This window comes from Saccopteryx leptura, chromosome 1 (genome assembly GCF_036850995.1).
Source record: "Saccopteryx leptura isolate mSacLep1 chromosome 1, mSacLep1_pri_phased_curated, whole genome shotgun sequence".
Classification (NCBI taxonomy): domain Eukaryota; kingdom Metazoa; phylum Chordata; class Mammalia; order Chiroptera; family Emballonuridae; genus Saccopteryx; species Saccopteryx leptura.
The window spans coordinates 170,710,001-170,728,069 of NC_089503.1; the positions used below are offsets into that span (position 1 = coordinate 170,710,001).

The 18,069-nt window shown below is 42.0% G+C and overlaps 1 protein-coding gene across 21 annotated transcripts in view; it reads right to left on the minus strand.

Moving 5' to 3' along the window:
- Positions 1 to 18,069, minus strand: part of ESRRG (estrogen related receptor gamma) — a 548,848-nt gene that overhangs the window by 495,838 nt on the left and 34,941 nt on the right. For 2 of the 21 annotated variants that reach the window (XM_066379999.1, XM_066379983.1), the window contains exon 2: positions 2,613 to 2,817. The exons of 14 other annotated variants lie outside the window; for them this stretch is intronic. The gene's annotated coding sequence lies outside the window, so the exon portion shown is untranslated. Of the gene's footprint in view, positions 1 to 2,612; positions 2,818 to 7,968; positions 8,211 to 18,069 lie in introns of those variants that run through there. 5 more of the 21 variants (XM_066380090.1, XM_066379976.1, XM_066380121.1 and 2 more) reach the window with 3 other exon arrangements.

Here is an 18,069-nt window from a genome sequence, read left to right on the forward strand (position 1 = left end):
GTGGAGGGCACTGCCCTATGAGCCCTGGGATACCTAGCAGCATACCTGGTCTCTACTTACTAGATGTCAGTAACACCCCCTTGAAACATGTCTTCAAACTTTACCATATGACCCTTGGGGGGCAAATTTGCTCTTAGCTTATAGAGTCAATCTGAAACAAGCAAATAAACTACAGATACAGTTCTCTAAAAGCACACATCCCATGTCAGATGGTATGGTTCCTGTTGGGGATTGCATTCATGCCACAAATAGCATGTTACCTGCAGTGAGGTGAAACCCAAAACTGGACAGGACCAGTAAGGTACGTAGTGCTAACAAGGTACGGTGAGCAAAACAGTCCAAACTTCTTCATGTATGCAAACTCTACATTTAATTTTCTGCAAGATTACCCACAATAATTACAAAGTTCTACAATGCAGCCTTAAAAGCTTGGAACTATGAGACCCATAAGGGCTGATCTTTTATCTTTTACCTGGGCTGGGTACTGTGTCTGTGGAGCACAGCAAATGAACATAGGCAATGTTTTCCTCCAATTTTTAGGGCTGTTAAAGTGAAGCTTTACTAAAATTAAATTAATCATTAAATAATCCAATGGAGAGACATACAGAGGAAAGCTTTAGTGTACAAACGACACCGAGGTAGACTGTTTTGATTTTAAGCACGCACACTTTCACTGTTCTCCATGAGCACTGCTAATAGTTTAACATCCTAACATGCAGCTGAAATATTACTAGCTGGTAGCTGCTACTGCTTGGTGATGGTTTGGGGGCGAAACACTGGCATTTATCTGACATCAGTTTGTTCCTTCTACAAAGTAACACACTGTACTTCTGAAACATTTGTGAACAGTTTGAAAGGACTTCCTTCAGCTAATCAGTGATCACTGTAAAGATGTGAGAGCCATTATCAAATACATAATTTCTCTATCATAGTCTCAGAACAGCAATTGATTTTCAACCCTTTTCATCTTATGGCACACATAAACGAATTGCTAAACTTCCATGGCACACCAAAAAAAATGTAGTTTTTGTCCATCTGATTTTTAAAAAGGTATAATTTTGATTCATTCACTCTGGACGGCCATTGTAGTGCTGCCTGTTGTCGGGTTTTTTTTTTCTATTTGACAACCTAAGGGGAAAGAGGTCAGTGCCCCTGACTAAGAAGTCAGCTATTGCACATTTAAAAAATTGTTGCAGCACACCAGTTAAAAATCACTGTCTTAGAATTAAGCCAAGCCAATAAATTCACTCAACAACACAGAGCTGTGTGTTTGGAGCTTATTTACCTATTATTAGTAACACAGAACTCATATAAGAGAGAAAACACATTCATTTCACCTTTTCATAGCCACATGACTTACAAGGTTTCATTCCAACCAGGGAAATAAAAGACACCGTATTTTCACCAAGCATGGAGCCAATGCAGTGTTAGGCGAAAGGCATGCATGGCATTGATGAAGGAATATTGCTGTCTCTGTCCACACTCAGAATCTCATTTAGTTGTCCCTTCACTTTTAAGATGCTATTACTGACAGCCTTTACTCTTCTATTACATGGTCAAGTGCAGGGACTACAGATAAACATGGGAACTCAGCTTGCATGGACAAGGGCACTCTTCTTGTGCTTAGAGCTGCTTCAATGCTGTCTTCTGAGAAGCTGAGATCAGATTTCCATGCTACTGCCTGAACTGAGACAGAGTCAAACCTGAGAACAGGGTGGGGAGAGGTACTTCCACTCCTCCTGCCTGCCCTCTTTTTTCCTAGTTGAATACAAATTCAGAATTTTTGTATCATCTTGTCATCATCAATACCACACCCAACACACACACACACACACACACACAGACACACACACACAAAATAGCATCACAAGTGGCTTTTTTTTTAACATCCTTTTCCCTTCCTAACTTTCTTTACACTCAGTTTCCCGTCCTACACTGTGCCAACCCCCTTCCAAGACTGGAATCTCTAAGGGGGTAAAACACTCCAGATCTAGATGTCTGAAAACCCTATTGCTAATCTTTTGAAAAGGCTGGGCTCCTCTGAGTGAAGCCACTTAATCTTGCTGAGGGATCTCAGCTGTAAATGGAAGATGATAATTTGCAACTTCATAAACTTTGACTACACAAATATCATGCATTATTGGAAGAAATGCTGAAATTTAGAGAAACAGCAGAAGGAGTCATTCTGCATGTGATTTCAGTGGATGCATTAAAAAAATTATTTCTTATTCACAAGCATAGATATTCCTAGGCAGCTTTCTTCAAAGCTGGTTCTGTGATTCCATGACCTTCTACAGGAAAACGTGGACACCCATAAATCACATTGTCCCCTCTTTCAATCCCTCCTTTCCACTTACTTCATTTAAACACTAAAAAGGGGTAATTGGGCAGCTACCACTTATTTTTTCCCAGGAAGGAAACTTAAAGCCTCTGCTTGGTCACCAAACTTCAGGATTCTGCTTAAACTGATTTAAGAAGGTGATCTGACCTTGGCATTAACCTTGGAAATGATGCAGACTTCCAGCCTCCCTCTTTCCTCTCTTCCCTGGCCTGCATCTGACATCTGGCACCACGGTGTGGCCCCTCCTCTTTCCCTGGTCCCCTGTACTTACCCAAACCCACCTCTTCAAAGCAAACAGGCAGGGCGGGAAGCACCTCTCAGAAGGGAACTCCATCTGCTTTACAGACAGAGTGCCAGTCGGACACATCGTGGGAGCAGCAGGCGACTGTCTGGGGAAGACCCACAGCATCTGGCGGACCCCAGGAAGCTAAAGCACAGGAGGGCAGCGGAGGCTCTCTACTGCCCAGCCTGGAATCCTGGGGAGAGAAGAATGCTGTGAACCTTCGCCCTTGCGTCATTCCTTAAAGCTCAGAGGATGGTGCTGCAGCCTAGGAGGCAAGAGCAGAAGCTGCATTAATAAAAGGATCAGCCTCTATTCCCGCTTCCCAGAAAGGCCCATGCTGTACCCACAGATGAAACTGCCCTCCGTCCGGTGCCCTCAGGTTCTTAGAAGTTGATTGTGTGAGAACCACACCAAGCAGAAGACGTCATCACAGCAAAGAGAAAAATCTTTGTCGGGAGGGTCAAAAGCCAGAGGATGGCATTCATTTCTGCTAACATTGCCACAATTATAGGGACATAATCTCTGCATGACTCAGTTTCCTCACCTACAAAACTGTAAAGAAAACCTGTCTTATTTAGCTCAAGATATATTTTGATATTCAATAAGAGACATGAACACCACTCTCTATAAAAGGCGTTAAATATTAAACAGCAATGGTCCCCGCTATAGATGAATCTAAGCTACATCCAGAGTTGCAAAAGCTTGCCAGGACTTCAGAAAATCTCCATTGTTACCACCTGAAAGCAGCAAAAAATATGCTTCTAACTTTGTCTCCACATCAGAGTACTTGTATGTGGTCTTCCCCATGTGTCTATATTGTTGTATGTCTTTACATCAAAAAAAGTAACATAATGTAGTAGAATAGTGCACTGGATTTAAAAGTAAAATAGCAAAGTGTGAATCCCAAATCCATTACCTCTTGTTGCATTGCCTTGGACTGAATTATGTCTAAAGTGAGGGTGGTGATCCTAGACTATTCACCTCCTAGACCGCTTCACTGTTAACTGACAGGCAGATCTACTAACAAACAGCCCTCAATTGTCTTTCTCACTCTCTCTGTCTCTCTCTCCACTTCCTCCTCTCCTCCCTTCTCTTCCTTCTCCTTCACATTATTCATGATCCTTTCCCACTTCTGTCTCTTCTCTTTATTTTCCCATAAGGAAGAAGTAGGTTGTATGTCTAGATTTTTCTGATTATTGAGTAAATTAAGTTGCTTTTTCCTGTGATCACCATCCCTGTGTCTGGTCTGAGTCTTTTAACTATTCAAGAATAAATCCATCTCACGATGCCTGGGTCTCACTTTCATTCCAGAAAATAGACCTTTCTCGTCATTCCTGCAAATTGTCGCCAACTTAATGAAGCAGTAGAGGGAACCTACGTAGGGAAGATGATGAAGTTTCCATGGGGCTTTGTTACTCAGGAGATGGAAACTGTCTATCCACTCTTGTAGGCTCAAATTTTCTCATAAAATCGGGTACAATTTCAGAAGAGTAGCAGGAGGATTAAGTTAATTACCCCTACAGGGTATGATAAGTGAAATAAGCCAGAGAAAGACAAACACTATGATTTCACTTATATGTGGAATCTATATAAAAACAACAAAAATAAATAAATAAAACCAGTGAGTAAAGAAAACAAAATGGAAAAAGACCCACAAATACAGAGAATAGGCCGATGGTTGCCGCAGGGCAGGAGGGGGCAGGGAAGACATTTTAACTGAAAAGAATAATAGACACCCTTTGTCATTTATGTGATACCGATTCTAACTATGGGCTTTTTCTCTGCCTTTGGGAGAGAAAACTATGAAGGGGAGCCCACTGCGTTCGTGTGCTGACCTGCCAGACCGTCAGATGAGGATGGCTAAGAAGATTGGCTAGGAAGTGTGAGAAAGTCCCCCACGGAGCAGCTGTCCCCGCCTGAGTACTACCATGGGTAAACAAGGGTCCCTCTCCAGAGATATCTGCTGGCACCTTGGCTTCATTCCTTTCTGGAGAAAAATATCCCCATCCTTGTGAAGAATGTATTGCCTTCTGCCTTGCAACTGCCAAAAACCAACTGTCGGCCAAATCCTGCTGACAAAACCCCTTAGCTGCTTTGATTCAGTTCTTAAAGGAGATTAGTTGTTGGAAGGTCACAGAGGAGCCAAGCCTCCGGCACAGTGGAGCTCAGGGTTTCAAAGCTCCCACTACTGAGGGAATCTCCGTGGGTGATGCCCCCTTCCCTTCACGCCATTTAATCAATGAATCAACAAATAGTTAGCGAGTGAGGCTTCCCTGGGGGGTGCGGGTCACTTCAGATGTGCCTCTCCAGTTCAATAGCAGGAGGAAGAAAAACAGATTTTTCTGACTCCTCTGAAAGTTCCGTTTATAAAACCAGGGCAACATGAAAAGACTGTGGGGTCTCAGGTCCCTCTTTCTCTCGTCTCTGAACTTTTCCAGCTCACAAAGAAAAAGGAAATGCAGATGGTGGAGAGAAGGTATAGGGGCTGAAAGGAAGCAAAGAAGGAAGGATAGAACAAGTCAGGGAAAGGAAGGAGAGAGTCAGACGTTTAGATTTCAGGAAGGTCAAAGGACACAACACACACGTAGCCAATCCTCTCAAGACATGTCTCCTTGGTAGCATAGAACCTCCATGTTACCCACCTGTTTTTCTTTTTCTTTTTAATTAGATGTTAAATTTAACGGGGTGACATTGATCAATAAGATTGCATAGGTTTCAGGTGAACATCTCCATTGCATTTGATCTGCTGATGGCTTTGCTGCCCATCACCCAAAGTCAAATCATTTTCCGTCCCATATATTTGTCCCTCTTTACCCCTCCCTCCACCCCTTCCTCCGGTAACCACTTCACTTTTGTCTATGTCCATGAGTCTCAGTTTTATATCCCACCTGTGTGGGATATATATTTACTGGCCTGTTAATTATTACTGCTCTCTAACATATGGGATTCTCTTTCAGAATGATTGGTCACCACTATTTTTAAGCTTTTAGCACTGACGCAATTATGAGTTTCTTATGCCTTTAAGTGCCTTTCTGCTCTCCACTCAGGCAATATGGTCGCAGATAAAATGTGTGTGTTGCCTCAGTACCTTGGTATGAAAAACCTCAAACATATACAAAGTAATTAGTTTTCCTAAATATTTTTGTTTTTGTTTTGCAAGAAAAAATAATGCACATGAAAATAAAGCTATACTGTAATGAGATACTATTTTGGCTTTTAGTACATGTTACATAAAACATGATACTATGCTACAAAGTGAATCACCATTTCCCAATGAGGACAAGTTACTGCAGGGCGCACCTCACTAGAACAGGACCAAGCCATCTGATGACTGTTGTCTTTCTCTGACCCAATACTGAAGAACAGGGTTCCACTTCACTATAGGTTTCCTTAGTCAAAAAAAATAATGAAACTAGTCAAATTTATTAAGCACTTAAGATATGCCAGACGTGGTGTGAACTCCTTTTTATGCATTACCCCATTTAACCCCTTCCTCAGGCCACTGGGGGCACTACTATCCTCAATCTACAGATGAGGGTCTGACAGGTGATGTCACTTTGCTCCAAATCCTAAGCATAGTGGGTGAGGTCCAGAGCAAAGACTCCAACCCATGCCGGACTGCAAAACCTGTGCTCTGACCCTCCAGCTGACACTGTATTCCTGTTCTTCAGCTTGGAGAATCGAGGACAGATCAAGTTAGAATAATGTGTTTTACAATCATTTACCCAAAACCTCATTTAACCTTTGTATTCATTCCCATATTAGCTTCAAATTGCTTCACACACCCCCCCAACATGATTAGTTTCTTTTTTTTGTTGTTTTTTTCTTTTTGACAAGAAAAGTTCATGTCAGAATAGCAAACAGACCACGAGGTCCTAAACTCTTCCTCTTACTTCAAAGCTAGAGAACTGCTGGTCCACAATTAGTGTGACCTTCCACGAAGGAAGCCCCTGGAGTACCCAGAATCCCTATTGGTTCCTAAAATAAGGGTACTTTCTGTGAAAATCCACACATCACCACATTCTTCCCAGAATCCCACTGCCTACCCTTCTCCATGGAAGCAGAGAGTGAGAACTGCCAAGTTCCGGGACATGGCAACTTGGGTTGATTGGAAATAGGTGCGTGTTGGGAGGGGAGGTGGCAGGGAGGGGGCACAGCTTGGAAAAGAAAGACTTTTCCTTTAAAACTGCACAGAAGCTGATACCACATCACATGACCTTTTACCGTAATTTCTATTAAAATCATTTCATGTCCGGTTGCCTCCGCTCTCCTGGCTCATTTGTATTGTTTACAACAAGTCACTGCCCCGGCCGTTCTTGGCGGCCGGATCCATGGTTACCCGTTTTTACATTCACTAGTTAAATGGAATGTAGCTCTGCTGTGGGTTGCAGGGAGCAAGCTCTTAACAAGCCCCCACCCAGCTATCAATCAGACAAATCTGGAGAGAAATTAATCTTAGACACGTAAGTGTTGGCGCATATTAAAGACTGATGGAGAGGGGGCACGTGGGCTTTCCTGGGTGGGAGTTACAAAAGTGGATGAGCTGACATTGGACTTAGAGCCTCAGAACCTCCCAGCCTGTTGTCTACCTCTGACAGCCATTCGCGTTGTGCACATAAGAAGCTTTCAAGGGGAACACGACCCTTCCCCTTTAAAACAAATCCACCCCCCCCCCCCGCCCCTGACACACACACATACCAAAATTCTGTGAGTGCACAAAATAGTGCACTTGAACACTCTTAGGAACAAAAGAATGCCTAACATAGGTTTAACCAGACTGCAATCCCGGCAAGTAACTTAAACACACACACACGAGACAGGAAAACACCAAGCAGATAGCACTGGGTAGGGTTCACTTAAAACAAAAATCTCAGTGGAATTTCATTTGCCCCATAAGAGTAAATTAAAACTGCAAATGTGTATATTTCCTTCAGAGCAAGAACAGCACAAATACACTCTACTGCCCATGGATTTATGTGGTTAACTCTTTAAAAAAAATCCCCAAAAGCAAACTTGTCTCTCAAGATAGAGAGGACCAACAATTATAATTCCTAATAAACATGTAGAAGTTTTATATAGTTTCATGCCCACGACCATTGTCCTCCCTACTCAAGTCACATCAGAATGCTAAATGAGAACAGCAAATAGTTAAAGCTAACATATGACCACCTCATCTACTGCAAAGTCACTGTATCAGAAGCTACAATTGATTTGTTTTCTCAGAACGAATTGAAAATGAATGTAACATAACGTCGGAAAAATCTCTCCTGCCCTGCTGCTAATCGGATGTTGTATAATGGTTGATTGCAGCTCAGCCCAGTACTACTGCCTAAATCATACATACTCACACGTCCTGGGTTCTTCTAAGAGTTTGGTGCAGTTTCAAGGACAAATGTCTTAAGGAAGCCTCTCTACTCTGCAGCGAGGAGCCTATCTCGGAGCTGATGGCAGGAGCACGGTGCTAAACCGGACAACAGGAGAAGGAAAGTCCCCGCGTGCAGAACAGGTCTTGGAAAGTCTCAGGGTTAAAAAGGCTGCTTGCAATGTGCTGGTTGATTTGCTCCCTGGTTGTGTATACACGGTAGCAGCTGATCTGTGTTTGCAGCCCTGCAGAATGGAACCTTTACTGAAAACCAATGGCATCACATTTCAGCGGGGCTGGTGCCAAGGGCTGGCGTGCAGAGCAACCTTCGACAACTTCACACAATTCAACTGGGCTGACTTGAGCACTGCGCGGGGAGGAGAGTGGAGACGTCCCCCCATCCAGGTTTCACCCCCAGCCGGCGTGTTAGCACGCTTCCTGGGAAACCGAACCCTGTTACTGACCAGCCTCTGAGGACCGACAGCTGTGGAGCTACTCCCTGTACTTCACTATGGTCCCCGTCTCGGCTGTCCTGATCTCCCCAGGGCTGTATTTTCACGGGGTTTAGAAACCGAGTCCCAGTTTCCTAAATGCATGTGCCTGTTTCTTATATAAACCTTCAACTCCACAGTGTGTTACTAATCCTGTGTTGAGTATTGATGACTTCCCCTGATGTTCCTTGCAAATAAATGGAGGAAAAAAATAATTTAGAATTGGGGAAGGGAGGAGCCTAAGTCTATAGGCTGCTTCCACACATGGAGGCTGGAGTTGTAACAGGACTGTCTTGCTGGGGGCCATTTTATTATCGTTCATTATAATTGTCACTCCAGTAAAACCCACAGTGGTCACGAGGCTACAGGGACCTTAGGAGCAGGAATGCAATATAGAACACAGAACACACTGTTTGCATGGAGGAGGATGAAAATTCTAGACCTTGCCAACTCTATAAGACAGCATAGGAGACAGAGGGGGTGCAGGTTGCTGTATAACAAACTTAATCCATGTCACTGCTTAGCCACTTCACGATCTGAGTGTTCCTCACTGCCCTTCCCCTTCCTTCGGCCCCAGTGACAAGTCTAGGTTATGGTATATTATATGATATTTTCTCACTACTGTGCATTTTACTTCAAAGGGCAGAAATCAGAACTGACAGTTTAACAAAAGGCCATGTTAAATGTGTCAGGCATCCCATGGCAGCGTGCTTCCGCGGATCAGAAAGCCAGCCTCGGAGCTGCCTGGGAAACTGGTGACTTATCCCAGTAAGGCCCTGGCTTTCATTATGGCTTCACTGTGGTTCAGAAGTCACCCTACCTCTTTTCACTCAGAGAGCCCACAGAATGGGATGAGAAGCCTGGGCTCTGGGGCCAGATAGGTATAGCTTCCTATCCTGGACCTGCTGTTTTCTATGTGAATGAGGCTGGGAGTTGCTTCAAATTTCCAAACCTCTGTTTTTCTCATCTCTGAAATGGAAACAATCCATTTACCATGCAAAGTTATTGTAAAGACTTAAGGAGTCACCTATGCCAGGGGTTGACCCCAGTGCCTGGCATGCATGCATTCACAATCATTTACAGAGTTGCCTCCTGAAAGCAGACATAGTACCAGACACCGGGCTGGGGGCACAAAGTCACTTGAGACATGGCCCCCAGCCCAGTGTCTGGTACTATGTCTGCACAAAAACCTTTCACAGACTTTTTGCCTCATCTCATTCAAATTCTTAGTCTCATAAAAATCCTATGAGACAGGTGTAATAATGCCTGATTTGCAAATGGGAAAAGTATGACTGAAAGAGGTAAGGGGTAAGGGTTACATGGCTAGGGAATGGTCACCTGACCATCACTCCAGCCTCTGGATCTGTCACATGCTTTTTTTTTTTTTTTTTTTTTAGATGAGAGGAGGGGAGATAGTGAGGCAGACGCCCACATGCACCTTGACCAGAATCCACCAGGCAACCCCACCTGGGGCTGATGATTGTATAATGAGCTATTTTTAGCACCTGAGGCTGCTGATATGCTCCAATGGAGCTATCCTCAGCACCCAGGGCCATGCTTTAATCACATGAGCCACTGGCTATGAGAAGGGAAGAGGGAGAAAACGGGGGGGGGGGGGGGAGGGAGAAGCGGAGAAGCAGATAGTCACTTCTCCTGCGTGCCCTGACCTGAAATTTAACCCAGCACATCCATATGCCAGGCTGATGCTCTATCCACTGAGCCACTGGCCAGGGCCACATGCTCTACCTTAGGGGATACACAGGAACTTGCCACATAGTACCCATTTTCTGCACAATTCTGTATAGTACTGTTATCTTCATGGTTTCATGCATATACATTGTACTTCCCTAAAGAGAGTGCAAGTCCCTTAAAAGAGGGAAACTGCATCTTAAAATGACTCTGTATTCTCTGATAAATTGAGCATGATGCTAAATATATTACACGTTTAATAAATTTAAAAGAAACTCAATCCCTCCACCCATAGCCTGTCCACACCTGCCCCTGACAGGTGTCAGCCTGCTTTCTATGTATGAGTCTGTCTCTATTTGTTCATTAGATTCCACATATGAGTGAAATAATATGATATTTATCTTTCTATGACTGACTTATTTCACTTAGCAGGTCCATCCATGTTCCTTTTTTATGGCTGAGTCATATTCCATGTGTAAATGCACCATCCATTCATCTACTGATGGGCACTTGGGCTGCTTTCTATCTTAGCTATTATAAATAATGCTACAATGAACATGGGGTGTGTATATTCTTTTGAATTAGTGTTACAGGTTTCTCTTGATGAATTCCCTGAAGAAGAATTACTGGGTCATGATGGGGGGTGGCAGTGGAGGAATTGAGCAAAAAATAAAAAAGAGAAAACTCTTGGACACAGACAACAGTGGTGCTTGCTGAGGGAGGGGGGAGGAGTAGGAGGAGAGTATGGGGGATAAATGGTGGCGGACAGAGACTTGACCTGGGGTGGCGAACACACAGTACAGTCTGCAGATAATGTGCTGTACAACTGTGTGCCTGAAACCTATGTAATTTTGTTAACCAGTGTGACCCTAATAAATTTAATAAAGATGGAAAAATAAAATATACCTTTCTTGAGAGTAAAAAATAAAATAAAATAAATATAAGAATAAAAGAAACTCAAGCCCTGGCTGGGTAGCACAGTTGGTTAGAGCATCATCCGAATACACCAGGGTTGCAGGTTCCATACCCTGTCAGGGCACACACAAGAACCAACCAATGAGTGCATAAATGAGTAGAACAACAAAGCAGGCTCTCTCTCTCTCTCTCTCTCTCTCTCTCTCTTCTCTCTCTTTTTCTCTCTCTCCCCCCATTCCTCTGTCTCTCTCTCTCAAATCAATTTTTAAAAATTAAAAAGAAAAGGAACTCAAGCTGAGTCTATTTTACTCTCTATAATCAATCTTATGAAAAGCAACTCAGCAAAAACTAGTTTGAGGGTTATTCATGTGGCCACGTAGTACTCATACTATGTCTTTAATTACTTACAAATAATTCTATACATGTCAAAGTTTCTAACTTTGACTCATAATTAAATCTCACAAAGACAGCTTTCTTCATCTCTTTAACATACATTCTGTATTCTGAGGGCCTAGTGAAGTTTGGTAAGAGCAATTGTATAGTTACTCTTAAATTCAGACCTGATCCAAAGACATTCTTATGTGGAGGTGCACTTCAGTTCCCAGTTTTAACAGACCAAAAAGTGTAGAATTCTGTCGATCATTTTCTTGTGAATCAGAGCAGAACACACGGCCAATCTTTGGTAGAATCCAAGCAGATTTTTGGATCTGCCTTTTAAAAATATATTGTCTTTACTAACAGCCCACATTTCTTGAATAATTGTTGATCTACTGCTTCATTTTATGCTTTGAAATGTAGTCCATTTCTGATGGAAGAATTGGCTAGATATTTATCAGTGAATCATACATAAAAACCAAAAATATTCTTAAAGAGATCTGTATAGACTCTAGAACTTGGAGTTCAACTCATGTATTACATTAATTAGTTCTGTAATGTCCTGAAAATCTTTTTTTAATGGAATTTAAATCATTGCTTATAAGTATTTACTGCCAAACAATGATTCTTGCCTCCTTAACAAAAATCCAGGAAATTTAGATTACTGTCCATGCCATAGCAGAACTGCAAATGATAGGCAAGTTGAGACAAAGAAAACTATTCTTCAATACATTGTTTTTGTTTTCAGTCATGCCCTTGTTTATTTAGATAAGCTGTGGCCATCTGTGAAGAACACTAAGTATGCTCCTCACATGTTGGCACCACATAGGTTAGAATCATCAAGCTTGCTGAGTTTAACTGTCCAGTCGCATACTATTTCCTGCTTCCTCCAAAAATAAAGTAATATATAAAGTATCTACCACCATTCTTGGACCAGAGTGGACAAGAAACATGCCTCTCAGAGACCACTCTGGAACTAAACAAATTGGCCTAAGACTCGGTCAACCTTGATCAGCAGAGAGAACTGGTCAACCCAATGACTTTTTCCTTAACCACCTTAAACTATAGGGGTGTGAAAAAGTAGGTTAGCAGTTGTCCACATGGAGAAAGACATGTAATAATTAATAAATAATAATACAAGAATAAACTCTGCAGTTCATGACTGTAACCTACTTTTGCCCAACTCCGTAAGTACAGCTTCCAGGCAGTTTGATACCCATGAGTCTCGTTCACCTCTCACAACCACCTTGGAAACAGATGTTCTGATTAGGCACATTTTTTACAGATAAGACACATTCAAAGGATTGCAGCATTTTAAATATCTAATGATCGATCTACAAATGAAAAAAATTTTAAGGCCAACTTGAGTGTCTAAATTTCATTTCAAGCCCCTGAACCTGAGCTCAACTCTGACTCTACCAACTAATAATCTTTCTGGCTGTGGCATCAGGCCACACTTTAGCAAATAATTTTGTTTATAGGACAGAGATGAACAAGAATAGACTGGATTGGCTCATTCATTATATTAATCAGTAATTTAATTGAGGGACCAAGGAAGATGGAGACCAACAAGCCAACCCTCCTCCCTTTTAGAAATGGGGAGACAAAGCCTCATTACTCTCAGGTGAAGAGGGTGACCAGATCATGCTATCCACTCTGCTCGGTGTATGGTGACTTGTCCTTAGCTGAAGATCGATGTGCAGTGTTATATACATTAGCTAAAAAAGAGCAAATTTCTAACTCGTAAGGTGATGCGTCTAAAGGATCATCAGGTATTATGTCCCATTTCTGCAACCTTTGGAAATAAATGTTCATCCTCAACAGAAAATGAATTCCTGATAACTGAATTAAACAGTTCCTCTAAATAGCCAACTTTGGATTTCTCTCCACACATAATAACTTGGGAAAAATATATAGCCTGTGTTTACGATAGCACAATAGCCACAGTCTCTAAGAAGAGCTATAACTCGCTAACAATTTTCCTGATTTATGTTTGAAAACATACAGGGCATGAAATGATGTCTACAACCTTACATTTTCTTCAAGAACACTGGTAAGACAGGAGATATAGTCCAAAAATTGTGTTGGATTGCTTATTATAACCCCTTTTTAATAAAAAAGTGTGATCAGCAATTATACATGCTCCACCAAAAATATATAGCTATATCATTAGATGTTCCCTCATTAAGAGAGAAAAGAAGAAAAAAAAAAGAGGGAGAGAAGGCAGAGAAGGACAGAAACTCTAATAAAAGAATCTGTTTTCATAGAACGTTTACATTGTAAAATTGGATTGCTTTCTTGAGTTAGAAAGTACAATAAATATTCTTCTGAAGAAGAGTTTACGGTAATGTACAGTTATAAACTGTAACGTACTATACAGATGCTAGTTATTCTTGCTCTTGGTATTTAACATATATAGAAATTTGCTTCACAATCTATAATTGGGATAATAAAAATTTTTTTGTGAATATAAACTAGATTGGTCATAAACTCAGCCTTATTAATCTAATATATCTTAGAGTGAGATTGAATTTAAATGGGCCACCCTGGCAACACAGATTTCTGGAAACACTGTTTATCCTACCATGTAAGTATCTACCAAAGCAGGAATACCAGAGTTTTGCCATGCTTCATGTAAAATTAGCCTCCTGAAAATGAATCTTCAAAACTGTAAAAAATTACTATGTCAGATAGGCGTATTTGCCAAGTTTAAAAAAATCCTTTGGTATAAGGGAAGTAATGTAAGCAAATTCATTAGTTAGCATCCAGTGTAGAGTCCTAACAGGTAATTCGTTTTTCTAGCTGCACCTCCTGAAACAGCCATAAGTGTTCATAAGTAAATAAAATATTTTTGAATCTCCCATGTCCTGTGTTGTCTCACAGGGATTCCAAATGGATGCCACCCTCTCTTGTGGTAACTGTGATCATTCCCTTGTTTAAATAAACAAAGTATCCTTCATAATAGAAATAGAAACAGAGGCCTGATTTGAAACTACCAATGAATCTCCGTGGCTGCAGGAAGTATCAAGTACAATGGCATAAGTGTACTGTTAACTATTCGTGCACAGTGTGCACGTCAGAGGGGAGATGGGAGGTGGGACTTCCACCCCACACGATGGCGCAGGTAAGCTAAGGGGGTAGTGACTCTTTCACCTCTGGAAACCATCAGGGTTGAGTAGATTCATGGTATCTAACCTCTAAGAAAGAGAAAAGTGCACCAGCTGTATAACAAAGACTGTGTTACTTTTGACAATTATTTTCAAAAGAATGTCCCACGGGTTCTGGCTTTCCCTGTTGGCCACCATCACTATTGACTACAAATCAAAGGACTACTATAAATTAGGGTCAAAATAATCAAAAGAAGATGATTCCAGAGAGAGAGCCTCAGTGTTTCTACAGTGCCCAACCCCCATCAGCTAGCATGAGAGGGTGAGGAGTAGTTAGAGCTTACTCATAATTTCCAACTCTGATTCCTAAGGCCCTGCTGGCATGACAATGCTACTCTAAAAACGTACAAAGCTGAATTATTTCACAGCTTTAGAAAACTTAGATCAAAGTGATGAAAAAAAAATCTTGGGCCCTGGCCGGTTGGCTCAGTGATAGAGCACTGGCCTGGCATGCGGGAGTCCCGGGTTCGATTCCCGGCCAGGGCACACAGGAGAAGCACCCATCTGCTTCTCCACCCCTCCCCCTCTCCTTCCTCTCTGTCTCTCTTCCCCTCCCACAGTCAAGGCTCCACTGGAGCAAAGTGAGCCCGGGCGCTGAGGATGGCTCTGTGGCCTCTGCCTCAGGCGCTAGAATGGCTCTGATTGAGGCAGAGTGACGCCCCAGAGGGGCAGAGCATCGCCCCCTGCTGGGCATGCCGGGTGGATCCCGGTCGGGCGTATGCGGGAGTCTGACTGCCTCCCCGTTTCCAACTTCAGAAAAAGAAAAAAAAAAATCTTGGTTTGCACAAGAGGCCCCACCACATTATTTAGATGTTATAAAGATATTTTAAGCAAATAAAAGGAAAATATTCAAGACTTGGTCCATCAGTACTTCGGAATGACAGATTCTAATGTTGGTGGAGAAAATTTTCTGTTGGTTTTCTCCTAGCAGTGGTTCTATTGAAAGATTCACCAACTGCTCCCTGGAGGAAACAGGAGATCTGCATTTAAATGGAGATATAGTATTTCCAAATGCAGGGTACCTAGAAGGCAGACACTGTCAAGGTTTCCTAGTGAGAGTAACTCAAATTGTATTAGGTACTTTGGATGTGGAAGTAATCTCCATTTCATAGAGTTTGTTTCCATAAGTCTTTTCCCTTCGTGCAGTCTTTGTAATAGTTGTCGCGAGAAGTTAAAATTAAACCCAGCTCCATTGCAAAGTCCCCACACTAACAACAAGCAATTTCTACCATACATATTTCTGATGTGTGCAGAAAAAAGACCACAGAAGACCAGTTGGCCAGAAACATTAAATAATTGAAAAGCATAAATGACTTAATAGAGGAGTAAGCTGAGTTTACAATGCTGCCAATTTAAAGCCATAAAAATCCTGTGTAAAAATTGTATCTTGTGGTTAACCATTACATCGCCTATCTATTATTCAAAATTATCTCACCAGTGTTTTTCTTCATCAATGTGGCTTTTGGCATTTCCCTCAAAGTCTCTCTGTTTCCGCAGTTTTCCAACAATTTTGAAACAGATACAAAATTCCTATGTTATATCATACATTCCCTTCCCTGGGATAGTAAGATCTCCCATGTCTAACTGAGACCAATTTCATAGGTCAATCTGTAAGGTCAACTTTAACTTCCCTGGATATAATTGGTTTGCGTTTAACATAGCCAAACACACAAGACATTAAAAACAAACAAATAAATAAATAAATAGAACAGGACCATGTCTACTTGTACTGTCACAGCTGTACACAAAGGACAACCTCATAAGTAATAACCCCCTTTCCTATGACACACTAACTCAAGGAGCTGCCTAGATTTGAACACATCATGAGACATCAGGAAAAGTTCTGTCTGGAGTGTTTAGCTAAGGTACATAGCATGTCTCTGAAGGAGAAAACAAAAGAGACACCTAGGATCAATGTCAAACACAAGGCCATTACCTCTGGTGGGCTCTCACTGAACTCCTCGCTGCAACTGCAGTGTCCCCATAAACTGGGCTACTGAGGACAGTCCTGGAATATTCTTCTCGGCCACACTCTCACTCGCAGCCCTGCAGAGGCCTGCGTAGTCACAGCTGACCTTGCTGCCTCACCATCTGCAGAACTCAAAATGCTAGCTCCGACTCAAAATGAAAAACTACCTGGATGATCCTTTCATACTGAAATACTGGAGTAGTCCTCAGGGTGCTCAGTGGGAGAGGAGAACACGGGCCTCTCTTGCTAACTTTTCCTTTCGGAGGAAAAAACTGTCCGGTAAAAATGTAGCGGCATGTGCGGGAACCTCATTGATTTGAGCTGCTCTATTTCGTGTAAATTCAACCCCATCAGGAAGTCTCTCTGCTCCCCCCAAAGAAGACCAGCAGGTTTCATTGAGTATATAGCATGCATGAAGACTTAAATGCTGTTTTGATTTATTAGAGAAAATAAATGATCCTTTATCGATGTCCATTAACCCAGTCCATGGACAGTGTCATCTCTGAGCTACCCCTCTTCACACACACACATTGTATTCTACTGTAACACGGGTTAAAAGAGTTATGAGATGTGTAACAATAATGAAGTCGTGCACAGCTGACAGACACATGTCCGAAAGCTCATCTAAGTCAGCTTCATGATACACGCGTTTTTCCCATCTGGAGGGAGAGAGGCCCTATCAAAGTCTCTTCGCCTTTATCAAGGTTTCTAAGTCCCTTATTTTCTATCAGCTATTCCTCGACTCAGACTTGAGAACTATTCAAATTTCCCTCCCTTCCCCACAAGGACTGAAGTGTTTCTCAGGTTGGTTAACTCATGATGATAACATCAAACTTACTGAGAGAAAAGAAAAAAGAACAGAAAAGAAATGAAGAAATGGAAGGAAGGAGGGAAGGAAGGAAGGAAGGAAGGAAGGAAGGAAGGAAGGAAGGAAGGAAGGAAGGAAGGAAGGAAGGAAGGAAGGAAGGAAGGAAGGAAGGAAGGAAAGAAGGAAGGAAGAGGGAGGGAGGAAGGAAGGAAAGAGAGAAGGAAAGAAGAGAGAGAGAAAGAAAAAGAGAAAGAGAGAGAGAGAGAACCCCAACACCACTCCCAATCCCATCCCCTGCTTCCCCTCTTGCCTGCTGCTTCTGAACTTGGGCATCTTCCAAACACATTCCCCTATTTGGTCTCTGGGCAGCCTGAGAAACAAAGAGAGTTTCTCTTCAAAACTAGACCAAGTCTTCAGCTGCTCTGGGCACTTCAAAAACATTGCAGGTCTCTTGATCTTGACTTAAAGTATTAAGCAGGAGTGTTTTGAAAGTAGTAGGAGGTCCTATGTGGTCCTAACAGCTTCTCTTAACTCACATTCTGAGAATTTCTTTTCTTCTTCTTCTTTTTTTTTTTTTTTTTTTTTTTTTTTTTTTTTTTTTTTTTTTTTTTTTGAGCTAGAGAGAGAAGGTGCTATTTTTGACACTGTTCTCTGGTTTATGTTAGCAAA